Source organism: Podarcis cretensis, assembly GCF_951804945.1.
Source record: "Podarcis cretensis genome assembly, chromosome: 10".
Lineage (NCBI taxonomy): Eukaryota > Metazoa > Chordata > Lepidosauria > Squamata > Lacertidae > Podarcis > Podarcis cretensis.
The window spans coordinates 35,952,761-35,980,697 of NC_137179.1; the positions used below are offsets into that span (position 1 = coordinate 35,952,761).

The following is a 27,937-nucleotide window of genomic DNA, read 5'->3' on the forward strand; positions in this document are numbered from 1 at the left end:
CTCTCACTATACCTATGCAATATTCCAAGTAATTATGTCAGGGTACAAAAATATGTCCCTATGTGGGTAGATATATATTCTTGTTTTTCAAAATTAATCTAGCTGAATTAGCAATGATACAACTCCTCAATCATCATCTCAGCTGCAGAAGAATTGGACTAGAAGCTGTTTTTCAGTCTCCATTTGGGAATCATTTTCTCCACAAACAAACCAGAAATAAACAAATGGTCTCTTGCCTGCCCACATTTATGCCCATCTGTTTGGAAGGCATCAAGCCTCTTCAGAAAGAGCCCAGAACTTTACCAGCTGAGATTCATGCCAAGCCATGAAGATTTCACATGGCATTAAGCCAACTTTGAAAGTATCACCTGTCCTGCCGGAGATCCTCCTTCTTGAAAAGAACTAAATCGCAGCAAACCTCTTTTCACTGAGCCGCACCTGTCTTTAATACCTCAGCCCAAACAAAAATACTAGAACAGGGAAGGCTTGAAGAATGTGGTGCCTATAAGTATTTCATATAATTTGCAGAATATGAGCCTACTACAGGAGACACAGGAGCCAACTCATAGCGGCAGAGGCGTCTTCGATTCCCCCAATAAAATATTAGAGGGGGCACCACCCCCAAGTTGATGGGCATGGCCATTCACATGGTGTGTGGCACTGCATCATATGATCTATTATTCAGGACAGGGCTTACCTACCCCCCCCTATTTTATTCAAGCTAGCACCCCTGACTGGACATCAAGGCTTCTCATACCCTGGATCGCTGTAACTGCTGTATCCATTTGACCCCACTTCCAAAGCTGGCTTCTTGTAGCTAGATCCAGGAAGTCTGACACTGAGGTGAGTGCAGAAACAGGAGCTAAACAGGGGCTGGAAGTAGAGTTGCCCAAGAAATAATAATAAAAAACCTTCAAAGAGATGTTGTGCCAGCAAATATACAAGGACTCTAGCTCATTAGTAAAGTATCTGCTTTGCGTGCTCTTTCATCTTAGAAATCATCATTTAAAAATGGTTATGATATCTTAAGAGGTATCCAAATACATAGCAAATGAACTAATAACAAATTAAGTGGTAAAAACCACTGGGGGGGGACCTTACAATTCTATAAAATGTACTTCCATCACTAGAATATAAAAACTAGATCTGTACCTAGGAATTGAAACTGCTTAGAGAATAAAATTAGCAAAAGCACACAGAAGATACAGTTATATTGCATGGTGTAATCCATCTCTCCGTGCCATGTACCTATCCCCTTCTATGTATTTTTGTCCTCTGTCCTTCCAGTATGACTTCCTCAACCCCAAGCTTCTGCTATGTAGGCATGCAACCTGGTGTCCTCTGGACATTTCAAACTACAACTGCCAGCAAACACAGCTAGATGGTCAATGGTCAGGGATGATGGGAGCCCAACAGTGTTTGGAGATCATCAGATTGGGGAAGGCTAAGCTGGACACCATATTCTACATACTAAGACTATTCCTTACTGGCAGCCAATATGAATTATTTGTGCAGTGGTACCTCAGGTTAAGAACTTAATTCATTCCGGAGGTCTGTTCTTAACCTGAAACTGTTCTTAATCTGAGGTACCACTTTAGCTAATGGGGCCTCCCGCTGCCGCTGCACGATTTCTGTTCTCATCCTGAAGCAAAGTTCTTAACCTGAGGTACTATTTCTGGGTTAGCGGAGTCTGTAACCTGAAACGTCTGTAACCTGAAGCATCTGTAACCCAAGATACCACTGCACATTTCATCTTCGGCCATCCCCAAAGGAATTTTAAGTGGTGGTTTAGGCACAGAGCAACTTTCCTGGCTCCTTAGGCCAACTACACCCATCTCCTCCCGCAGCCAGTTTCACAGCTGAGTGAAGATTTGAAGCAGGTTTCTCACATGACAACCCAACACATTCCTCACCATGACACCAAATTGTGGGTGGTGGCAAACATTTTGTACAGAGTTAACATTTCAAGAATAACATTGAAGTGTGATATCATTTTCTATCAAGTTTCTGGAAATAATTTCCAGTAGTGTAATGTGTGTAATTTATCCTTGCTTTTCAAAACAAAAAATCATTTTGAAGTGAAACATTCTTTGCATATATGAGAAACGTTCCAATTCATTTATTGACAAGTTGTTGTTTTTTACAGTTATTACATCTTTGTGCTGAGCTGCTGTTTTTCTCCTCTTACCTTTGCTCATGTTCTGTTACTTCTTGTTATGATGCTCAATTCAAATCTAATCCAAATGTTGGTTGTATACCAATTGTGTATGTGGTATGTGTATATGTATATGTATATGTATATGTATATGTATATGTATATGTATATGTATATGTATATGTATAGGCACTGCTTGTGATTGTTGTTCCTCTGCTGTGGTACTGTTTACTTTGAAAGTGCTGATTGCCTGTTGGGCAAAGAGAGTGACTGGTTGCATGTGTTTCCCCAGAGAGGTGATTGTACTATCAGAGCTTAAAGTATTTTGCCTTTTTGTGTATGCAAAACTCTGATCTAGTAAGAGGCACTGTGCACAAAACCCTGGGTGCTAGATGTAGGTATTCTGCCAAACAGTACCTATTTGTACTGGAGACCTAATCAAATGGAGCCAGTTCATCAAAACATCTACCTAATCTTTTAAAATCAAATAATATAGGCTAGCTCCATATTTCCAAATCAAAGAATGCAATATTAAAAAGCCTGGTCTGAGAGAATCATGAGGTGGGGTGATATGCTCTGATTTATTATATTTTTGGTGGGCTGGAGATGCTGCTGCAAATTCATTTTCTATTTGTTTTCTCTAAAGCGTACCTCTGCAATGCCACGGTCAGAAGTAAGCAAGTCAGCCCTTGGGATAAGGTCAGAAATGATGCTATAAAATGGAGAAGTGTCATGGGGAAAAGAACTGAAATCAGAAAATATAGATAAGGAATACACATTGATAGGAGACAAATCTATGGGGGACTTGTCTCATGCACAGACCGCTCTTCCCATTAATTTCAATGGGGCTTGCTCAGGAGAATTTCCCAAACAGGCTGTGCTCATAGCTGACAGTGAAAAATCATTTTAGCTTTCCTTATTTAGAGCTTCCTTTAATCCTTCATCTACAATTAATAATTTTTAAAAATTCACAAGAATCCTCAGTTGTTTCTGAAACATAAAAGAAAGCTTCTTGTCTTTCATCATCTAAAACTTGTATATAAAACTTTGGGAATCAAAGTCTCTTTTCAAACATCTCAGAGGAGACAACTTTGAAAAATCCCAGCTATGGCTATCAGCCTGTTGTAAAAATGCTGACATCCAGCACTGTTAAGACAAGATGAGCTGTTCAGTGCTGCCAGTTTGTGAGTGCTCCATTAGAATGAGCAAAATGAAAAGAAGCCCCCCCCCCTTAAGAAAAGTTGAAAAATCCTTCACATGCCTGAAAGCACAGCTTTCCAGTTTTTTAAATACTCTCCGGCTGAGCAGTGCAAACTGAACGCTACCCAACTTGCCCTGAGGGCAGTTACTGTCACTTGAGAGACTTATCCAACAGCTAGGCTTCTCTCCTCTGAGCGCATTAGTGGTTTTGACCTGCTGGCTCTTGATTGGTTAACGGTGCCTAAACCTTCAATGGCAGCTGCATTTACTTGCAGGTCAGAGGGCAGTCATTTGCTGGTCCAACAATCCTGGATGCTGTTGCTTTCCCCTTGCATATATGTATTATTTCTGATGCCTATCACGTACTACCTTTGCATTTGGGCCAACTGCCTACTTTCTCTCTGGCTCTGGAACTTCACCAGTAGCAAGGTCAAAAGAGTGATGGCTAGAGGGGTCAAGCAGTCACTTCAGGGTCAGGATAGGGGAGAGATTTTATTTGGTTCATATTGAAAGGTCACCTTTCCTAACTTGCCCCTTCCAAAACTATATGCAAAACTATATGCTCAAATGTTTGGGACACCCTGAAGTTATTTTTCCTATTATTATCATTCAGCATGTCTGTATGAATGATATTATAATCTTTAAACAACTTTAAAGTTGTTTTTTCAAGTCCAGCTTGCTTGTCCCCTAAGTATTTTTTTCCAGTTGATAAATGTCTAATTTAAAGCATCTGATCTCCCTCCCACCCAGAAATCCCATGTTCAGCAATAGCTTCATTGTTGTCATCAATATGTTTTGGAAGAATCTTAATTTCAGTATTATACCATTATACTACATTAGACTCAATGTAGTAGTATGCATTCCTCATAATCCAATTAGCCCATAAATCCAGCAGTGTAGTGCTACTGGGAGAGTCAGTAGCCATGTGGTGGGGGGAAAGAAAGAATTTTATCTTTTCTATAAAGTAAATTACTGAAAATAATATCTTCACTTAATATCCACAGCCAGTTGCACTTAAATGAATCACAATTAAACATATAATAATATTAAGCCAATAGATTAACATCGGTTCAGTAAACAAACAAAATAGTTGAATAATCGATAAAATAAATCCAAACACCTTTAGTTAATTGCACTTAAATCAGCTGTTATGATACTAAACACTTCTAACAGGCTTCAGTGGTCCCGTTTAATTAATCAAATTAATCACATTCAAGCAGTACCTTAAATAGAACAACAATCTTCTCTCATAAATCACATATCACCATTATCTAACAACTACAAAACTGGTATTAACCACCAGCAACCTTGCATCGAAGCAGGAATGTAGTCAATGTAGCCTGCAGGCTGAAGATTCAGAAAAATTATGTATAAACTTTTGTTGTATCTAAAACTAGCACCCCACTAAGTGGTCTAGAACAGGCCTTTGGCAGCTGCAGGACAGATTAACAATGCCAGTTATGGTAGTTAAATATGTCCTGAGCCATAAAGTCCAGACCACAACAGGTCTGGGCAAATTCCACAGTCCAGAAACCTGCCACACTTTCTTTTCACTTCTGGGGGAAAATAATGGTGGAATTATTAATTTAAAACCACAAAAATAAGATATTCAACAATGCAGAACGCTACAGGCCTGATGGCGTGCACCTGTCACCACACAGTAATGAAACCTGGTTATTGGGGGCTGCTGGGTTTGGTTTCAGATGTGAGTGGTTTGGCAACATGGCAACAAGGAGGGGGCCATCTTGGGTGGCAAAAAAGGCATTGGGTTGGATCCTTAGTTTAGGGTACCATGCTAAAGGGGTCCATGGGAACAGCTTTGTCCAGTGTCTAATGGGCCATAAAACTCTTGGAAGTTTCCATTCCACCTTTAGTTGCAGACATGCGATTGTTACGTGTCACATGTCTGTTTACATTCCAGCACAGTTTGCTGGTGTAAGTGGAACTCCCGCTGTATTGCTTTTGTTTTGATTCTCTCTCCGAGAAGACAGCAAGGAGAGACAACATGTTTCTTTGTTCTGATTTATGTAAAATAAATCCATAGTTTTAATATGTATCCACAGCCTCAGCCTCTTCGGTTGTGCAGTTTTTGTGTGAGATTTTGACCAGCTTCGGCCCATCTGAAGCTTATACAGGCTCGTCTTATCTTGAGCCCAAGCAGAGCGTCGTCACACAGCAGAAGGATAAGCAGTATGTGCTACATTCTTAATTTTTATTTACACTCTATGCTGAGAGAATACAAACATGCATCTTGCCTCTGTGAGAGCAGAGAAGCAACTCCTCTCAGAAACAAAGAACACCGAGAGAACAGTGAAAAACAGGAAACCAGTGAACGTCACATCCAGTCTCCCATTCCCGTGGGAATCCAACAGTAACTTTGACTGTGGAATGCAAAACAATGTCTTGTGACTGCAGTTGCTGCTCAGTGAGGGAAATAGAAACCAACACAGTTTACACTGCTACGTATAGTGCGCTCAAGTCTGGGAGGCTTGAGTCACTGGTTTATGTTGGAGCCAGAGGTCAATGGATCTTCGCAGCGGCACAGCTGAGAAGGAGACAGTCCAGCTGGGGGCTAGCCAGCTGGCCTTTCGACCCAAGAATGCCGACAACAAGGTTATGGGCCCAGGAAAACAGTCAATTACAGTCTCTTATCAGGCAGTTCGTAAATCAGGAGTGCCTGCTTCTCTCGGCCTTAATTGCCTTGCACAGACTTCAAAGCCTTCCTGCCGTCGTGGCCAAAGTTCTGCCCCATTTGATTGGCATAATGGGGGGATCCCATTAGAATCAAACCTAAAAGAGCAATCAGTCAGCAATTGGGCTAGGCTGATTCAGGACAATTTCCAAGCCAAAGCCTACTTACATCAATAAAGGTGTGGCCATTTTAATCCCAAGCAGTTGTCCTGTCAATATTAGTACTCTCGCACTACCTGCCCCCAGTGAACCTGGACTCACTGTGCTTGGGCTTGCAAATGAGGAAGGAAGCAGAATAACCAGCAAGCAGAGTTCAGTTGACCTGATTTCTTTAATAAATTGCAGGATTGTGCCAGATCCCTCAGATAAGAAAGCTGTCTTTGTCTTCCTACTCCACTTGGAGAGGGGTTAAGATTATCAACTTAAAGCTACAGCAAATCTCCTCTTTATAATACATTTTTCTTTAGACAGAAATAATTTATCTTCTTGTTTTTAAATAACCTTTTTATATATAGGAAGAAGTTTTATGCAGAAATAGGGAGGGGTTGGTGGTGTCAGGGAGCATTTGCCATTTATAATAGCAAAACATATTATAATAGATGTTAGTCTAGATCCTGCGAGGTCTGGAACTCTCCCAAGTAAGGTTAATAAAGGAGCTGGCATTTAACAGCAGGGGGCCTCTGGAGTTCAGCAACTGATATTGTGAAAGTTAAAAGAAAACCTTTAGCAAGGGCAGAACTAGAGTGTATTTTTCTCACCATCTCAGCTGAAAGAGGTTGTGCTTTCCAGAATATGCTATGGTTTGTTCCAAGATGAGTATTTGCTTTCTTTCTTTCTTTTGGCCTTCCTTGTGAACTTAATTGGGTTTTCCTCTCAGAAACATCCCTGTTGGTGTTATAATGAGAATATCAAATTAAGTTAAAAGGGATAAGAAAGTCTTGATTAGGGGCTGAGGAGAAATTTGATTTTGTTTGCATTTTAATGAGAAGCCACCTAATTTGAATATTCTCAAACCAATACATGAACCAAAATACAAGGCTCCTTCAGTATTTGCACTTCTCAGAATTTTGAAATGAGGTTCACTTACTGAGCAATGTGTACAAAAATGTATATGTTAGGGGAAAGTGTGCATTAGATTGCATATATTAGTAAAAATGACATATTCAAATGTATTACGTTAGAGAAAATGGCTTGCAAATTGCCACCACATTGCCCCACAAGCTACCAAAGGGTTATTCCCCTCTGTACCATTTGGTATTTAGCTTTTCCCTTCACAGCTGACATAATCAACATTTTGTTGTGTTAAAGGTAAAAGTACCCCTGACTGTTACGTCCAGTCGTGGACGACTCTGGGGTTGCGGTGCTCATCTCACTCTATAGGCCAAGGGAGCCAGCGTTTGTCCACAGACAGCTTCCGGGTCATGTGGCCAGCATGACTAAGCTGCTTCTGGTGAAACCAGAGCAGCGCACAGAAACGCCGTTTACCTTCCCGCCAGAGCGGTACCTATTTATCTACTTGCACTTTGACATGCTTTCGAACTGCTTGGTGGGCAGGAGCTGGGACTGAACAACGGGAGCTCACCCCGTTGCAGGGATTCGAACCAGCGACCTTCTGATCGGCAAGCCCTAGTCTCAGTGGTTTAGACCACAGTGCCACCCGCGTCCCGTATTGTAGTGTTACTATATTCCCGTATTGTAGTGTTACTATATTCTTACTAGCTTCAAAGTTTTATTTAGTGGCCCAGCCTGCTCTGCCCCGATGTCATTCTCCAGTGCTGAAAGCATCTAGACACTATTTGTTTCTAATCAAGGCTCAACTGCTAAATTTATTTCCTGTTACTTAACATTAAGGCAACATTAATTACTTAAATTACCACTCATTAAAGGAACATTAATTACTGAGTTTTAACAAAGAAACCTGTGTTCTCCCTAGTTCCCACTCAATTAAAATCTAGCTTATATCTCTGAACATGTAAGCAGCCAAAGAAATCTGCAGTGCCTCTGTCTTCCATCCAGATGGAAAAATCTTTAGGGAAATGTCACTGCTGCCACCAGCTAAGTAGAAGAGGAACCTGTATAAAAAGGCATGGGAAATTGTGATTTAAGAAAGCTCCAGGTTTGTTTAAGTTAGCAAAAAGGGATTTTGAGTATTATTATTTAATCATCATTTACAATTTATTGGAGGAATGTAGTATTACTGATGAAGGATTCAAGGAAGGCTTTATACCTCAACTAATATTCTGGCTGTCCTAGGATGAGTTTCATCTGAGTTCACCATCCACCTTACTCTGCTCCTTAGCTGTGTTCATTTATGTGAATTGGTCTTGTGCAGGAGCAGAGTGCAAAATCTCAAAACTCTTTATTGCTATTAGTGGGGGCTGCTTTGTATTTTAGTTGCCTGTTGGGGCCCTTCAAACAACCAGTTTGCTTCATTGGAACAATTAGAAGTGATTGTCAGAACCCACTCTTTGTTATATCATCATCATCATCATCATCATCATCATCATCATCAATCTTTATAACGGTCCAGAGACCCAACAAATCATTACAAAGCAATACACAATTCACAATTCATATAGCCTGCCTCCAGGTTATAAATGAACCACACACAAAGATTCCCAAGATGGTTTTGTTCACAGAAATACCATGGTAATGCTGTAGACTAACTAATGAAAACTCATTTGGGGGTTTTGTTTTGAGTACTCCTGATACTAGTCTACACTGCACAAAATTCAGAAATTTAGAAGTTCCAAGGTCAGTCATTAGAACTGCTGTGTGGTATTAATAGATCTGCTAATACAGGGATATTTGGCTGTGCAAGGAAACCCTTCCTCCTTCTCCGCATGCATCCCCGTGTCCCACCAAATCCATTCTGGGTGTTCCCCTGATTTTCCATAGCAGATCTGGGAAGGGCACAGTGGCATGCAGGAGAGGAGAGGGAGGAGGAAGTTCTGTTGTGCAGACTTAAATCTGTAAGGCGTACCATGAGTATTTGCAGGGGCAAGGCCCTGAGTGCAGTGAGGAGTTGCATAACCAGGCCCTTACTGCGTCTTGGGGGAGTCAGGTGTGGCCAGATCAGGAGACATGCAGTACCTGGAAGCAAGCCGAAGAGAAGTATATAAGGCCAGCATTTTGCCCGGGTTCTTTGCTACAACAACGTGGTTTATACCACATTGCCAGTTCTTGTTTCCACTCCTGATCCTGCTTCAATTCCTGATCCTGCTTCAGCGCTCCTGTCCTTACTCCACTTCCTCCTCCTGGTCATTTCTGATCCTGCGTTCCAGCCTCCTCGAGTTTCTGTTCTCCATTAAACTGCTACCATTGTTACCATTCATACCCTGGTCCCAGCATGTGAGGTCTGGACTGCTGCTACCTATGTCCTGGACCGTGACAAAATCCTTGCACTTGCAGTTAGTTGGATGCCACCCATTACTTTGTGCTTAAAAACAATTGGCCATCAGTCAATGAGGACCCTATCTGGATTGCATGCCATGTGTGTATTTCTAAAGTGGATATCTATCAGCTAGGAACTTGATCGAAAGCACAAGCTTATTTCCCATATGGTGCACTGCAAAGCCATCAAGTGGTAATAACTGATGGTCCCTGCTGACCTGGAGGCAAAAGGCTTCTGTTATTTTTATCATTCCCATTGGCATTCTGGTCATCTAATGGTTGTGCTGACGCTCTCTGTTCTCTGATGTTCTGTAGGTAAAAGGCTCCTGATATTTTTATCAATCCCACTGGCATTCTGTTCACTTGGGGACTAAACTTCTTACTGATGTTCTTCCGTGTACACGTACACACACGAGAGAGAGAGGGGGGGACCACACACACAAGAATGATAGAAAGAAAACTCAGCCCGTGGCTTTTTAGAACTCTTCAATTCTCACTCTGAAATTATAGCACACATAAAAAGTAACCATTATGATAGAAATTTTTAAGTTAAACCAAATCCTTTCACTTCTAGAAATATGTCTTGAAATAGCTGCAAACTGAACTGAACAGAAAAAACCCTTTAACAGGAAAGTGAAATTACTCCTGGGTCACCATTCATAACACAAAGTGGATCTAAACTCATGTCTTTCAAGTGGGAAAGATGGCTGAATGATTTGAAAATAGCATCTTGGATATTTTATGCAATTTTTATACACCAATTGAAGTTGAAAATTGACTCCTGGAGTACAACGTCCTCTTTAAAAAAAGACTCCCCAAAAACATTTTTTACTGACAATCCTTCTTTTTATGGTTTTTGTGACTTTCCAGGCATGTTATTTCACATTGAAGGAAATGTGGATAGGGCAAAATTAATGCTTTCTGCAGACTTGCTTCAATCCCAAGCTTAAAAAAAATAAAAACAATGGGGCAAATTTAATACCTGGACAACTCTGAAGAGAAATTGATTTATGGTAAGGAGAGAGGCTTGTGCCAAGACTTTACACTGCACTTATGTGACCCAATCACTTTGTTTCCAGTCAGTTCTGTGCATTCAGACATCAAACAGTTAAATATATTGGGAAGCTGCCGTATTTCCAGTGATGTTTCAGGGCAACAGCGCCTCCTTTCATTGGGTGGAGAAAGACTGAAGCCATGGATACTCTGGTCAAGATAGATTTTAGAGGAGAAATTATCCCAGAAACAGGGCCGGTCCTTCCATCAGACAAAGTGAGGCAGTTTCCTCCGGCAGATGATTTAGGTAATCATTAGAATGTAAGAAGAGCTTGCTAGATCTGGCCCATGTTCCATCCAGTCCAGCTCATCTCACCACGGACAGCCAGATTCCTGTGGGAAAACCTCAAAAAGGATTCACATGCACAAGCCCTCTCCCCTCCTGTCACCTCTAGCAAATGGTATTCAGAAAGATCACTGTTTCTAGATATGGAGGCAGAACATAGCCATCATGGCTAGTAGCCAACAATGGGCTTCTCATCCAGGAATGTGCCCAATCTTCTACTAAAGCCACCTAAGTTGGTGGCTATCACTGCCTCCCGTGGGTTCGAGTTTCATAGGTGAACTATGATCTGTGTTAAGATAAGAAATACTTTCTTTTCCCTGTCCTGAATCTTCCAAAATGAAGTTTCCTAGGATGTCTGCGAATTCTAGTGTTACGAGAGAGGGAGAAAAACTTTTCTCTATCCGCTTTGTCCATGTCATGTGCAATTTTATAAACTTCTATCATGTCACTTGGGACGCGGGTGGTGCTGTGGGTTAAACCACAGAGCCTAGGACTTGCCTATCAGAAGGTCGGCGGTTTGAATCCCCGTGACAGGGTGAGCTCCCGTTGCTCGGTCCCTGCTCCTGCCAACCTAGCAGTTCGAAAGCATGTCAAAGTAGATAAATAGGTACTGCGCCAGCGGGAAGGTAAACGGCATTTCCGTGCGCTGCTCTGGTTCGCCAGAAGCGGCTTAGTCATGCTGGCCACATGACCCGGAAGCTGTACGCCAGCTCCCTCGGCCAATAAAGTGAGATGAGCGCCGCAACCCCAGAGTCGGTCACGACTGGACCTAATGGTCAGGGGTTCCTTTACCTTTACCTTATCATGTCACTTCTTACTTAGCTTTTGTCTAAACTGATGTCCCCAAGGCTGCAACCTTTCTTAATGAAAGAGTGGCAAGTCGTTGTTTATTATTGTAGGATAGGGGTGGGGAACCTCTAGCCTTCCAGACCCCTCTCCATTTGGCCCAGGAAGACTTTTTCAGGAAGACACACACACACACACACACACACACACACACTCCTTATATCAGGTTTAGGGCAGGTAAAGGTAGAACATCACAGGAACATAAAGTCCCTGATTTTCACTTCGATCAAACAAAGTATGCTCCCACCTGCCTTAGCATGCGCTTTATGCGGGGCTACCTTTGAAGGTGACTTAGAAACTACAACTACAACTGTGGCAGCTAGATTGGTGACAGTGAGTGGCTGCCAGAACCATGTAACACCAGTCCGAAAGGATCTGCATTGGCTCCCAGTACTTTTCTGAGCACATTTCAAAGTGTTGGCGCTGCTTCGCCACTTAAAACTGTTCTCTCTTTTATATATGTCTGGCATGACCCATGTTTTAGCCCATGCCTCTGTCACATCTAGATGGAGCCTTCCATTTTCCACTTCCCGCAAGAGCTGCCAATGATGCTCTGACTGCAGTCTGAGAAAGGAAATGTGGCAAATTCAGAGCTCATTTTAAATCATCTCAGGTATATATCTCCCATTTACAATGATAAGATCAGAAAGCTCACGATTCACTTTAAAGTAGACCAAACTCTGCCTCCTGATTAATATCAAAGAGCTTAAGCACCTGCAATAATGTGTAAAAGATACAATTATGTACAGTATGGCATTGACTTTCTCATTAGCAATATGAAGTGGAAATTGTTTTTTTTTCTTTCAGAAATGATGTTAAGTAGGTTGACATTTTAAAATCAAGGTCTCTATCTCCTCATTTCTTACTGTGTGTTTAACTGCCCAGAAACTAGTTAGCTGAAGCTATGAACATTTATAGGCCCTCTAAACTGCTCTGGCATGGAGCTCTATGCCTGGAGGGCATGCTTTCTTGGCTGTGGAGAGAAAGCTTCACTTAGAACTCGGTGGCTTGGATTTCTTATCAACTCCAGGTCTGATAACCTCTGGAAAACCTAATAGTGAATCTTGAGTCGTAAGCTCCACTTAAAGAAACATACACATACAATTTTTTTCCACCTCAGAAAATTCAGCTTAAAGTATTTATTATTCTTTTTATCAGGGTTCTCCTTTTAGAGAGCTGGTGAGAAACCCCAGGTAAGGGAGTGAATCATTTGCTTAGCTTCCATTTGCTCTGCTGTTTCACATTCATCAACATAACACATTTGTCTCTTTATTCCAATTGTTGCCCTAAGCTGTGCCTAGCAGTTTACTAGGAGAAAGTGCTACAATGGTTTAGAGTCTAAAATAGCTTAAAGGAAGTTCACAGAAGGAAAGTTGCCTGTTTTCCCCCTTGGAATCTCATGTGCCTCTTGAAAACCTCGCTAAAGGATCAGGGTCCTTCTGAACAATATGGGCTAGGGTTTGGGGTGTTACTGGGGAAAGGAGGAATCTGGATTGGATCCTAAGATAAGTTAATTTAAGGAAGTTTGTGGGGAAACTGCATCTCCCCTCCTCTCCACAACTACCCTACATTCCACATTGTTCCGCTGAATCCCATGGCACTCCCTCTCAGAGATCCCTGAGGTATGGGTAGGGTGTGTTTCGACAGCAAAGGGATGTTGTAAGAGAGTCTCTAAACTCAATCTGAGCCCAAGGCTGAACATCATCTGAATTTAAAATATCCCTCCTCAGAGCCGAACAAAATTCAGCATTCTTCTGAAGAAAGCCATCTAATGAAAGAAATCATTTTCTCACAAAGGTGAGGTTGCTTTTGAGAGATTGCAACTAATTGCCAGAAATAATGAGATGCTTTCTAGGAAGAGTAAGCTATACTCAAAAGTTGCCAAGTAACTGAAAAAAACACAATTATTATAATAACAGATAGTTCTAGATACCAGTTCTAGATACCTCTGGCAACTTCCAAGAGCTTTCTATAGGCACACCTATCGAAAAAGGTGATGTTCCCTTCTTTCTAATATGATTGGTTAATTGCCATTGCTGAGGGAAGACAGCCAATGAAAAGGGTGTTAGAGCCATAGAGCTTCGTATTTGTGCCAGGCTTTGAAGAAACTGTAGGGACGCGGGTGGCGCTGTGGGTTAAACCACAGAGCCTAGGACTTGCTGATCAGAAGGTCGGCGGTTCGAATCCCCGCGACGGAGTGAGCTCCCGTTGCTCGTTCCCTGCTCCTGCCAACCTAGCAGTTCAAAAGCACGTCATGTGCAAGTAGATAAATAGGTACTGCTCCGGCAGGAAGGTAAACGGTGTTTCCGTGTGCTGCTCTGGTTCGCCAGAAGCGGCTTAGTCATGCTGGCCACATGACCTGGAAGTTGTCTGTGGACAAACGCCGGCTCCCTCGGCCTATAGAGCGAGATGAGCGTGCAACCCCAGAGTCGGTCACGACTGGACCTAATGGTCAGGGTTCCCTTTACCTTTACCTTGAAGCAGTGGCGTAACGTGGGTTGTCAGCACCCGGCGCAAGGCAAGTAATTTGCGCCCCCTAACCCGTGGATTTGCCCTAACCCCAGATGTTGCGCCCTGTGCGGCCGGCCCCCCTGCACCCCCCACACTACGCCACTGCCTTGAAGAAACTGTATCAAGAATGCCACAGACGTCCTTAGTCAGGAAAGATTTCTGGCAGTTTTACTAGTACCACTATAAAGATGCTATCTTTATAAACTTTTAAAAAATAAATTGGCTTAATCATTCTGGCAGCAGGAACTGCCTCCATGTGGGTTAACAACAACTCTTCTTCCCTTGCCCTTTACATTAGCAAAATCTCCAATGTTAACCCCAAAAAACCCAAGCAAACTTGTAAGTAGAACATGTGCTGGTCAAGTTGCAATATTCTAACTGGACAAAGGAAGTGATGTGCTGGATGAAGGCCATAAATGTGTCTGAATCCTGAGAGGTGGGAAGGCAGCCAGTGTTTGATAGGGTTTGCTAGCTGTGTATGCATAGGTTTCTATATGGAATTTGCTGCTCTGCTTTTCAAACCAGAGTCTGCTCAAAGCAGCTTGAATTTGAAATCAATAACAATAAAATCTGTGAAACAATGGCAACATGATCGGCAAAGGGCAAAAGCAACAGATTTGAAAATGCTTGTGATTTATTTATATTTTTTTAAATAAGGATCAGGATAATTTCCTCCCACAAATAAGGTTTTAAAGTAACTTAAAAAAAAACAACAATATGGGGAAATTAAGAGGGAGGCTTCTTTTCTTTCACAAATTAAGTTATATTTTGCTTCTTTCTTGGAAAACCTAAACACAGTTAACCTGAAAACAACCCGACATCTGTGTTTGGGTGGGAACAAGACATCATTTTAGTTAATTAATATAAAATATTTTACACCTACAAAACAGAGAGAGACCAAAAATAACAAAAAGGGGATAACTAACAAACACCTCGTGTTACTGAGACTTAATTATGTCCGCCCACACAGCTCCCCAAATGAGGTCTTCAAAAGATCTGTGCTATAATAAATAGGCTTTTCAAAACTGCTCGGTTATGCAAAGAACCCTGTTCTGCTTGAAACTTGATTAACATAAAAGGTAAAAGGTAAAGGTACCCCTGCCCGTAGGGGCCAGTCTTGACAGACTCTGGGGTTGTGCGCCCATCTCATTCAAGAGGCCGGGGGCCAGCGCTGTCCGGAGACACTTCCGGGTCACGTGGCCAGCGTGACATCGCTGCTCTGGCCAGAGCCAGAGCCAGAGCCAGAGCCGCACACGGAAACGCCGTTTACCTTCCCGCTGGTAAGCGGTCCCTATTTATCTACTTGCACCCGGAGGTGCTTTCGAACTGCTAGGTTGGCAGGCGCTGGGACCGAGCAGCGGGAGCGCACCCCGCCGCAGGGATTCGAACCGCCGACCTTTCGATCAGCAAGCCCTAGGCGCTGAGGCTTTAACCCACAGCGCCACCTGCGTCCTATGATTAACATAAGGGTATGCAATGAAGATACTTGCCTTGTTTCATATATCCACCTTATATAACGTCCTTATGATTAACATAACATAACGTACTTATGTTATGACGTACCTAACATAACGTCCTTATGATTAACATAAGGGTATGCAATGAAGATACTTGCCTTGTTTCATATATCCACCAGCCTACTTCTTTTTTTCCTTGATGAAAAATGGTCAAAGAGATGAGGAACTGTTTGCATTTCATGCATCATCCCTAGCAGAGATTTCAACACATGCAGAGAAGGGAATAGGCAACACTACTGTTGGTCAGCAGAGTGTGTGAAAGCTGTAGATGTATGAGAGGGCAATGCAACGTGTGTGTGTGTGTGTGTGTGTGTAGTGTGAAAGGTGTGTCTGGATGAGAAATGATCACAAAAGAAGTATCATAAAATGTGTGCATTTATGTGGCTCTTTATTTGCCCATAGGAATCTCAGATTACTGTTGCTACATTTCATTTCATTTTCATTTTCAGGATCTCCATCTGTAATTGAGGGAACGTAAGACTGGCCTATTGTCTTTGTCCATGGAGTTTTCTTGGCACGGATACTGGAGTGGCTTGCCGGTTCCTCCTCCAGGTGGATCACGTTTGGTCAAAACTCTCCACTATGACCTGTTCATCTTGGGTGCCCTGCTCGGCATAGTTCATAGCTTCTCTGAGTTATTCAAGCCCCTTCGCCACGGCAAGGCAGTGATCCATGAAGGGGATTGGTTCAAAATTGGGAAAGGAGTACGGCAAGGCTGCATATTGTCTCCCTGCTTATTTAACTTATATGCAGAATTCATCATGCGAAAGGCTGGGCTGGATGAATCCCAAGCCGGAATTAAGATTGCCGGAAGAAATATCAACAACCTCAGATATGCAGATGACACAACCTTGATGGCAGAAAGTGAGGAGGAATTAAAGAACCTTTTAATGAGGGTGAAAGAGGAGAGCGCAAAATATGGTCTGAAGCTCAACATCAAAAAAACGAAGATCATGGCCACTGGGCCCATCACCTCTTGGCAAATAGAAGGGGAAGAAATGGAGGCAGTGAGAGATTTTACTTTCTTGGGCTCCATGATCACTGCAGATGGTGACAGCAGTCACGAAATTAAAAGACACCTGCTCCTTGGGAGAAAGGCGATGGCAAACCTAGACAGCGTCTTAAAAAGCAGAGACATCACCTTGCCAACAAAGGTCCGTATAGTAAAAGCCATGGTTTTCCCAGTAGTGATGTATGGAAGTGAGAGCTGGACCATAAAGAAGGCTGATCGCCGAAGAATTGATGCTTTTGAACTGTGGTGCTGGAGGAGACTCTTGAGAGTCCCATGGACTGCAAGAAGATCAAACCTATCCATTCTTAAGGAAATCAGCCCTGAGTGCTCACTGGAAGGACAGATCGTGAAGCTGAGGCTCCAATATTTTGGCCACCTCATGAGAAGAGAAGACTCCCTGGAAAAGACCCTGATGTTGGGAAAGATGGAGGGCACAAGGAGAAGGGGACGACAGAGGACGAGATGGTTAGACAGTGTTCTCGAAGCTACAAACATGAGTCTGACCAAACTGTGGGAGGCAGTGGAAGACAGGAGTGCCTGGCGTGCTCTGGTCCATGGGGTCACGAAGAGTTGGACACGACTAAACGACTAAACAACAACAAAGACTGGCCTACATTCTACATTTTTGTATGCAAACCACTATAGCCATTTAAAGAAAGTCTGTGTCACTGTTTTCAAGTGTATAATGTTTCACATGGAAAGAACCTTCTTGTTCTAATCATTGTGTTTGTCGGTAGAAGAGTGTAAAATATTTTTTAAAAAATAATATGTCTGACAGAAGGGAAGCTTTCATGTTATTTGTCAGTGGGAACCTGTTTATGAGGAAAACAAGAACATGAGTGAACCTTGAGTCATATTTTGAAAACATAGGAAATGAAGCTCATAGAAAATGTTCTGGTACCTAATTGATAAAAAAAAAAGTGACTCACATTTTTAGTGAGGGTGGAAATTCTAATTGGTAAAAATGTGACTCATTAATTTCTTCTTTTCTGTACAATGCTAAAACAAGCTGAACTGAAAAAAATAGTTGTACTACTTTGTAGCACTCTGTATGCCCTGGTGCATGGTTTCCACCCTTGTTTGAATATCAAATGCTTATCACTGCAGAGGCTTCTGATATTTTCCCCTCCAAGCATAAACACTGTTACTAATCCTGAGGCTATAGATGGGCAGGGTTGTCAGTCATCATGTTTGGTTTCCCCTCATGACATGCCTGCAGTCATTTAGGATTAGAGCTGCAACAAAGTTGATTCAAAATGTAGTGTGGTTGCTGTTGTATGCTGGCATCTTCTAGGAGCCTCAGGTGAGAGCTGACTGCAGGAGGAGGGTCAAAGGTGAACAAACTACCCAAGAAGGAGTATGACATATCCCCCACCTGAGGTACTCGTCCTCCCCTAAGATCCATGCACCTCCACAATAAACATAAACATTTGTGGAATATGCACACACATATGATCACATACAGATTGTTACACTAAAAACACCACAGCACTAGCCCTTTCCTTAAAAACAGTCAGTTCCCCCAAAAATGTTGAAACAAGAAAATCTTTACTTGCCAGCAGAAGGACAACAAGGAAGGAGCCAGTCTCACTTTTCTAAGGAAAGAGTTTTAAAGTCTGGGAGCAGCCAATGAGAAGACCATCTCCTGCATCGCTACCAAGTGTGCCTATGAAAGTGGCAGGACTGAGATGGGCCTCCCACAAAAATCTCAAAACCCAGGCAGGTCAATATGAGTTAATAGTCTTTCAGACAGCTTGGATCTAAGCTGCGTAGGGCTTTATCGGTCATAACCAGCACTTTGAATTGTGCCCAGGAAAAGACTGGTAACCAGTGGAGCTGTTGTAACAAGGGAGTCGTTTGCTCCCTATAGCCAGTCCTGGTCAACAGTCTGGCTGCAGCGCTTTGGGCCAGCTGAAGTTTCTGAGCAGTTTTCAGTGACAGCCCCACATAGATCATGTTACAATAATCCAAATGGGATGCAACTAAGGTGTGCATCACTGTGGTCAGATCAGAATCTCCAGGAATGGGCACAAAGGGCACACTAGTTTTAACTGAATGCACTCCTGGCCACTGCAGAAACCAGGCATCCATGATATCAGGGTTGAGTCCAGGAGCACACCCAAACTGTGAGCCTACATCTTCAGAGTGAGTCTTCAGGGGGATCCAGCATAGGCTGAATCCTTACTTCTGAGCATCTCTGTCTTGTCTAAATTAGGTTTCAATTTTTTTCATCCTTATCCAGTCCATTACTGATGACTGACACAGGTTTAGAACTGATACAGCTTCATTGGATTTAGGTGGAAAGGAGAAATAGACCAGGGTGCCACCAACATGTTGGTTATACCAGAGCTTTTTTTTTTTCCAGAGGAAGCTCACAGAAGTCAGTTCTGGCACCTCTCAGGTGGGTTCTGGCGCCTCTCAGATGGGTGCCATTACCATTCTAAGAGAACGAGGGAGGTATTCATGGTGAGTTATGGCACCTCTTTTTCTAGAAAAAAGGTTGGTGATACTGAACCCCAAAACTCCAGGCAGCCTGTCTCAGAAGCTTCATGTAAATCATAGTCCCCACTGTACATAAACAAATTCAACAGCAAATAATACAAATACAAATAAAACCCAGAGCAATCCAGACCATACAATTCTGGAAGTGGGGAGCAGGAGTAGCCAGGGCAAGCTCTGTCAGCAATGGCTGCAGGACAAAGAATTAGATTGTAAGCAAAATCCTGGTATCCACTTGACAAAGTTTGCTTCATTCACCAAGCTGACCTTTTTCTAAGCATGTCAGAAGAACTCAATAGTACTAGAATCATGCTCCCCACTCTGGAAAACTTGAAGCATGGGACTAGCAGCTTTGATTGGGACTGCAGTTCAGAATACAGCAAGCAACGTTTAGAAAAGGCAATAGCAGATCTGATAGGTTATCCCAGGGGTGGTCAACAGGGGCCCACCCACTATGGCCAGTGGTGAGGGCTGATGGGAACTGTGGTCCAAAGACCAACTTATAGAGAGTTGACTATCCCTGGGTTAAACAAATGCAGTGACATTTGTGTTTTGTAAGAACTATAGATTAATAGCTAGTACTGAGATAACAAACTCAGGGATGAGCTCTAGCTCCAATTAAACCAAGCTAATACCTCAATTTGTTTTCAGTGCTCCAGTAGAAGGGACTTTTTTAAATAAAAAAGAAAAGAAAAACCAGCCATTATGGAGGGGAGCAGTGTCTAATTGGCCGCCACTTGTCAGTGCCTCAAAAGTGGGGAACTCGTTTAGCAAATTACTCACCCAAGAACATGAGCAAAGATAACTTGGTGATGTCCAAAGGCAATAGAGGAAAAAGGCAGAATTTCTGATTGCAGTTTATTGTGAAAACCAAGGTTTGTATTATTAGATTCATCATGCACCTGTGGAGAAGACAAGTTTAGTTCTTTTGTTACCCGGCAGAATGATGACCTGTATCATGTTGTTGTTTGGAGGGTCACTTTCCTTCCTATAATCACAGCTCTATCAAAGAATGCCCTTTTCTTTCTTTGAAGAAAGGGAAAGAGTACAGAGTCATCTTATTATTTGGCAGCAATTGTGAAGCGAGTTTTCTTGCAGCACTCACTAAAAAGTGAGGACTTATCAGCAGAGAGAGAGATTCCTTCCCAATTATGAAATCTAAAAGTAATTCAGGAAGCTGTGATTTGGTCTGGTACACTTTCTATATAAGGAGGTCTGAAGGAGACATGTAAATTAACAAACATGTTTGTTATTAGAACACCCTTCACCATATTGGGTTTTCTTGGCACTTCTAAATGTGTTGATTAATCGTTAGCACTGAGAGAAAATCTCTAGTCAAAAATCTACTTTGGAATAATAGAGCACAATAGATTTTGAGGGAAAATATTAAGATCAGGGTGTCATTGCGGTTCTCCAGCAGCCCTTTTGGGGAGTGGGCTGTAATGAGAGCTCCACCATGCCAGGGAAGACCAGATGATGACACTGGGCTAGGGGGAATTGTTAGAAGATCTGCCGAGAGTTTCATTCTCTGATGCCACGCCAACATACTCCTCAGGACTCAAAGTGTTCCAGACACTTGCTTTGATTTTTGCATAAATCAAATGTGTAAATTTTAAATCAAATAAATTGATTTATACAGATCAAAGAGCAGCTACAATTCCAAAGTGGTTCCCCCCTGCCATTCATGGTGGCTCTCAAAAAATTCTCTTTCATGTGGATTTATCTTCTAGTCGCTATTCCTATACCCAATCATTAAAATACTTCTTTTTTAAAAAATAAGATGGCTCTCTGCATTCTAATGGGTGACGAAGGTATGCGAAGGGAAATACTGCATTTTGCAGTGCCAGCCAGACATTTTTAAAAATTGTGGTGTATATGTGCTGTCCTCTAGACACAAGTGTTAAGAATAATAAAAAAGGGTTTCACAGAATTATAGAGATGGAAGGAATCCCAACTGTAATCTAGTCTAACCCCCCGCAATGCAGGAATCTCAGTGCTTTGTTTTGTTCAATGCTTTGTCATAGCTGGATGAAAGAAGGGGCTTGTTCTTGAAATCTGTTCTCAGTTACAGGCTCTGGAACTAGGACTTCTCAAAGTTACAGTGGCCATTGACTCTAGGAAAAGACAATGGCTTGTGCTGGAGCAACCATATGTAGCAGCTGTCATGCGTTGAAAGGCTTTTGTCACACCAGTGGAACCACTGCTGTGGCATGCCAAAAGCCTATGTGTGGAATCACATAAAGTTGGACCCAACAGGACTCAGACATGAAACCTGCCAAGGAATGACTGCAAGCATGTGCAGAGTAGATTTTTCCCTCCCAGGCTCCTGGAAATGGGGCAGGTCTCTTCTGTCAGAATCTGAAACATCAAGGTTGCTGAGAACTCTTATCACCTCTCATCTGGGAAGAAGAAGAAGAAGAGTTTGGATTTGATATCCCGCTTTATCACTACCCTAAGGAGTCTCAAAGCGGCTAACAATCTCCTTTCCCTTCCTCCCCCACAACAAACACTCTGTGAGGTGAATGGGGCTGAGAGACTTCAGAGAAGTGTGTCTGGCCCAAGGTCACCCAGCAGCTGCATGTGGAGGAGCGGGGATGCGAAGACGGTTCACCAGATTACGAGCTTTTAACCACTACCGCTTTTAACCACTACACACTGGTACCACACAGGGGAAATGATGTACTGAATCCAATTTATGGATGGACAATTCTGTCCATCTTAGTTACTCTCAGTTTCTCATTTTTCCAGTATGAGGTTCCAGTTCTCCACACTTCTGCATCAGCTAATTTTTTAAAAGTCCTCTTGAAAATTGACCAGCATTTAAGTCCACCTTTTCATTAATATATACATATTTTCAACGAACTTCCCCTGATATAGTGCATTTCTGTATCTTATTTCATGTGCGCGCACACACACATGTGCAATTCCATCCAAGACACACATTTTTGAACACATTACTTGGTTGGATAACTGCACTGCAAATTTTCAGAGAAGAGAGGATTTCGAAGGTAGGCTGCAAATTAAGTAGTTTCACATTAAAATGCACACCAGACCAAATCTCTCCCATCTTCTTAGTCCAACTAGTTCCTGGTGTCAATGTTACAGCTTTCTTTTTAACACTGAAATGAGAATTTTGGAGAAGGCTATGGGCAGAAGAGGCCAAGTTTTTGTGAAAAAAATATATAATATTACTGCCACATCGTCTGCGCACCTATCTGGGAGTAAATGGGAACTCGAAAACTTCATGGGACTCAGTTCTGAGCTAACATGCATAGGGTTGTGCTGTGCTGTAATAGTATTACTGGAAGTCTGAAAAATGTAAAGCTTTACTGTGATACAATGACCTGCTCCAGGAATGGGTACTCTGACATATTGCTGAATAGTTTCTCTATTTTTAGTGGAAAAGGCTGAATTGCAGAAAGATTCCTTTGTATAGCAGGAGTAGGGATTCAGCTGAAAGCAACCTAGATTGGGTTATTGCATAGCCAGCAACCAGATTTCCTAAATGTTTGGCAGGTGCTCAATCTGGAGGGGTTGGCGAGTTAAAAACTGTAGTGACACCTGCCACAAAATGTACAGTGCCCCTGTTCAGGATACTCCATTCCTTTCTTCCCCCTCCCATCCATTTTTCCAGATGTAGGAATGGTTGGCACAGTCAAGTGTAGAGGTAAGCCAGTATGAGATGTGGACGGACAGACAGTGTGGTGCAGTGGTTAGGGTGTCCGACTGAGACCTAGGGCACCAGGGTTCAAATCCTCACTTGGCCATGAACATGACTGGGTGACCTCAGGCAAGTCACTGCCTCAGCTTCACATACCTCACAGGATTGTTGTTGCTGTTGTTTAATCGTGTCCGACTCTTCGTGACCCCATGGACCAGAGCACGCCAGGCACTCCTGTCTTCCACTGCCTCCCGCAGTTTGGTCAGACTCATGTTTGTACCTTCGAGAACACTGTCCAACCATCTCATCCTCTGTTGTCCCCTTCTTCTTGTACCCTCCATCTTTCCCAACATCAGGGTCTTTTCCAGGGAGTCTTCTCTTCTCACGAGGTGGCCAAAGTATTGGCGCCTCAGCTTCAGGATATGTACTTCCAGTGAGCACTCAGGGCTGATTTCCTTCAGAATGGATAGGTTTGATCATCTTGCAGTTCATGGGACTCTCAAGAGTCTCCTCCAGCACCAGAATTCAAAAGCATCAATTCTTCAGCAATCAGCCTTCTTTATGGTCCAGCTCTCACTTCCATACATCACTACTGGGAATACCATAGCTTTAACTAACCGGGCCTTTGTTGGCAAGGTGATGTCTCTGCTTTTTAAGATGCTGTCTAGGCTTGTCATTGCTTTTTTCCCAAGAAGCAGGCGTCTTTTAATTTCATGGCTGCTGTCACCATCTGCAGTGCCCAAGAAAGTAAAATCTCTCACTGCCTCCATTTCTTCCCCTTCTATTTGCCAGGAGGTGATGGGACCAGTGGCCATGATCTTCGTTTTTTTATTGTGGGGATTAAATGAGGAAGGGGGAAAGCAGGAATGCCAGCTTGAGCTCTCCAGGGGAAAAGGTGGGGTAGAAATGCAACAAATCCAATATGCCAAAAAGATTGGAAGAGCAGCGGAAAGGTGGGCCTGATCAGGCTGGAAGAGGCTGTGCATGGCATCCATACTGGAGGAGGGAGAGGAGAGACTAGACCTGCCAGAGAATAAAGGCATGGAAAGTAACACATTTAGGTCCAAACAGGGGAGGTAGAAAAGACAAAGAAGGAAGGAGCAGCAGCAGAAAAAGAAAAAAGAGCTAGGCTAAGGGCAAGCCTTGCCACAGCGACTTAGGACTGCAGGCTGGGAGGAAGGAAAATGCAGCAAGTCTGGGGCTAGTCACCCCAGTGGTGAATCAAGGAGGGACACGGGGAGGCTACTTATTCATGGGGAGGCAAGACTGCTTAAATGAACAGATCTCAGAGGGCTCTGAGGATGAGCAGCGTGTTTTCTGAAGGAACAAGAACCCCTGCGGCACTTGAGACCCATAGTGGTAGGGCTGAAGCTCTTGCACAATTCCCACCCCCTCGCTCTGCAGTCCTCATGGGGCTTGTCCCCACACCACACCCTTTTAAGGGATTTCCCCTTAATATCTTTCAGTACTTTTGCAAGCCCAGCAAACCCCCACGGTACCTGAGTCAACAGCTACATGAGCCATCAGCACTCGCAATCTCATCATTGGAAATGGAGGGAATGGTTATATTAATAAAGTGTTATGGTCCAGGCATGGGCACCATATTCTGTAGAGTCCCCTTGTGCACTGTAAAGTACAGGGAGATTATGAAGTATTAGCAACAGCCTTTACTAAACTGTAAATCACTAATAAGATGGGTGTGGGTTTTTTTTTTTTTTTTTTGTCTTTCTAAAGATCTTTACCTTTAAAGAACAAACAAAACGAGTCTTTCCCAAGTAAAGTGGTACAAGTTGATCTAGAATAATTTAAACTGTAAGATGTAAATGTGACTTCAAAGGATCATAAGCATTTGTTGGTGGGGGGGGGGGAGGAGGCTGTGTTTCCAAGCTATGGTGAATGGCATTCTAGTCATCTATGCTAATTAAAATTTAAATCGAAAACTGGGTTTTAATGAAGAGACGCTCAGTGTTGTTCTTCTGGGAGCAACCTCAAAGACGCTGGATGGAAAATGCACATTGGTAGAAGAGACTTCATTTTTCAGTTACAGGAAATAAATGGTAATGTTTGTTGCGTAGGCCTCTGGAAAGAGTGAGGGTGGTATTTTTAACCTCAGTGTGGAGCCACATAACCAGTGCTTCTCCGTGTGTCTCAGATTCTGGGGAAGGGCCATAGTTCAATGGAAGAGCACCTGCTCTGCATTAAGAAGATTCCTGGTTCAATTTCTGGCATTACCAGGTAGTGTTAGAAATGTCGCATCTGAACTCCTGGAGGTCCGCTGCCTTTTGGTGTAGACCAGGGTGGGACATTTTTTTTGGCCTGGTGAGCCAGACCCCCTATTGGTCTCCACCTGTGCCAATCAAGCACCTGATAAAATTAAGATGTCATGTGAGTTTCCCCACCCACCTATCAAAGTCCCTTGTGCAGTGCTTCCGGTGCTTGGGAACTGCAGCATCAGCGGGTTTGCCAGCCCTGTGCTCAGCACTTCTCAAGACTAGATGGGACATAGGAGATTCATTTTGACAACATTTCCTATATTTAAAAGCAGCTGGGGCAGGACAGTGGGATTTAGACTGGGACTAGTGCAATAACAGCACAAAGGTGTTTTGCAATTAATTGCTGGAAATATGCATAAATCGTGTTCTCCCTGAAAATGAGAGCACGTGTTGCGGTTGGGAAATACAAGCCACCCTGATGTTACTGGGCAGATTTGGAAAAACCAAGCCCTTAAGGGGTTAATTGGGTTACTGGGGAGTTTTGGATGTTGCCAATATTGGAGGAGGGATCAGAGGCTATAAATGCAGGACGCCTAACGCTGGGGCGTCCTCTTGGCTTCTGCAATGGATCACCCGCCCACCCTCCCTTTAATAGGGGGGGGGTTCTGGTTCACTTGACCTTGCTATGCCTGTCATGGGGTCGTCCGCCTTGGTGCGGGGGCCTGGTAGGAATTTACCATCTGGCTGATTGGCTGGTGCCATTTGGGTTTTGCCTACTGCGTAGCAAATAGTCACAACTTGTAAGGTTGGCGGTTAGACATTGGTTAAAATTGGTTGATGGAGGGGTAAGTGCCTACCCCTCCAATGGTGGTGCGGAAAGGGAATTCCGTTAAAGGAATCCAGGGGCTTGCCATTCTTTTCATCCTTGTCCCCGGAGTCGGACTTGGGCCGTGCAAGCCCCACAGGAACATGAGGGTGAGAAGTGAGGGACTGATACCCAGCTTCATTTTCTCACCCAATACTTGTTTCCCACGCTGGCTTCCGCTGGAATCCGGAAGTCAGCTCTGTCCCTGGGGCAAGGACAGATAGTCATAACCAATGCCTAAGCAACCACTCACATATTTTGTATTTTAATAAAGTTGTGGCCAAAATTATGCCAAAAACCTTAAACAAAATTGATGTGTGAAGTGTGATTTTTTTTTTTGGCGAGGGTGGCATTGTGGGACTCAACACGCAAAATGGAAATCTAATTGATGCAAAGAAATTTATCTTGGGAAATGGCCATCTATCAAACACAGGCAAGGTAACAACAAATAATACAGGCGTGTATTTTTAAAGCTTCTTTTTCAGCTACTTCAGGAACGCAGGTTTCAGCAAGGAAATCTAATTTAGTGTCAGGACTTTCTCCCAAGGTTGCCTATGTTTTGTGAAGACAATAAACAGATAAACAACAGAAAATGGAGACAGATTGCAAAAATCAACCAGGTCACCTTAGGTCATATAGCAAGACAGACTAGGCTGTAGTTCTCTTGCATGGACATTTAATTATGCTTGTGCAATTTGGAAATGCGGTAAATTACCTTCTTAGTTCCCATTTCTGAATAGTGGGGAGAATTCTCATTTATTGGCGCATCAATCTCTGTTTTTCTTTTTTCTTTTTGCTAGACGCAACTGCAGTATTAAAGCAGCCTCTCTCTCTCCCTGTCTGCAGGCCCCTTCTAGATTAAAGCGAACTCCTGTCTTTTAAAGACTGTGAGTGGCAAGTTGTATTCCAGAAAACGAGAGATCTTGCAGCTCATCTATCACGAACAAAATGCTATGTCTCCTCACAATCCTCCTGCTGTCACTGTGTTCAGAGGGCTGCGACAGCAATATATCTCCCACCGGATGTACAGTAGAGAAGATGGCGACACTTGAAAAATAATGCACACACTCTGAAGGACACATTTCACAGGCGCTACCAGTTGAGTTTGATTAAAATATGCAACATTTTAATTTTTCTCCCCATTTAACGATGAGCTTTAGTCAGTCTTGTTTAATGTCAGCACCGTTAATGAAGTTGTCAAGCTTGTAATTTTCATTGAATGCCAGCTTTGCCAAGAAGCTGGTACTACAATTACCTCCAGCTCTATATGATTAAATTCATCAAAGCACACCAAGGCTCCAGATTGTGCCAGACCTTTGAAGAATATCCCTGTGGTTTTGTAGTCCTTGCCACTCAGAATGGTTAAACAATGGTTTGGGGTGGGGAGGAGAGAAAACAAGCTTCGAGATATTGTTTTAGCATGAAAAATGAACAGAGATTGGATACGTTGACTACTGCAGCTCAGCTGTTTGGAAACAGGGATCTCTAGCAACACTTAATAAAACTGCCTTTGCCTACAATCATTATGGCCCTCCACCACCAAGAATGAAGATGCAAGATGCTATATGGGATAAAAGGGCGGCAGCTTTGCTAACACATTAGCCGGCTAATAACCCTTCAGGTGAACAATTCCAACCTAGCTCTGAGCACCAGGGCAGACTTGTCATTACCTGCAGAACTTAAAGGTGTGCTAAGGAGGCATCTGGCATGAGATATTATGAGACCACCACGACGTGAGACCCTTTTCTAATGCTGCTATTGTGCTTTTGATGCTGCTGTGAGTGCTTAAGATACCATCACTAAGTTGCACCACTGTAAGTTTCTGTCTGAAACTCTAGAGCAGGCCTCCCCAATCTGCGGCCCTCCAGATGTATTGGCCTGCAACTCCCATGATCCCTAGCTAACAGGACCAGTGGTCAGGGATGATGGGAATTGTAGTTCAAAACATCTGGAGGGCTGAAGGTTGGGGATGCCTGCTCTAGAGAGAGAACTGCTCTTAGTTGGCACAGACTAGGAGAGACCCATGAATGGACTC

At 43.0% G+C, this 27,937-nt stretch overlaps 1 long non-coding RNA gene across 1 annotated transcript; it reads left to right on the forward strand.

Annotated features, from left to right (window-relative positions):
- The first annotated feature begins 23,772 nt into the window (after window positions 1–23,772).
- Window positions 23,773–27,111, forward strand: LOC307224818. The gene is made up of 2 exons (XR_013842765.1): window positions 23,773–23,872; window positions 26,749–27,111. It is a non-coding gene; the product is annotated as an uncharacterized lncRNA (long non-coding RNA).
- Window positions 27,112–27,937: the final 826 nt, after the last annotated feature.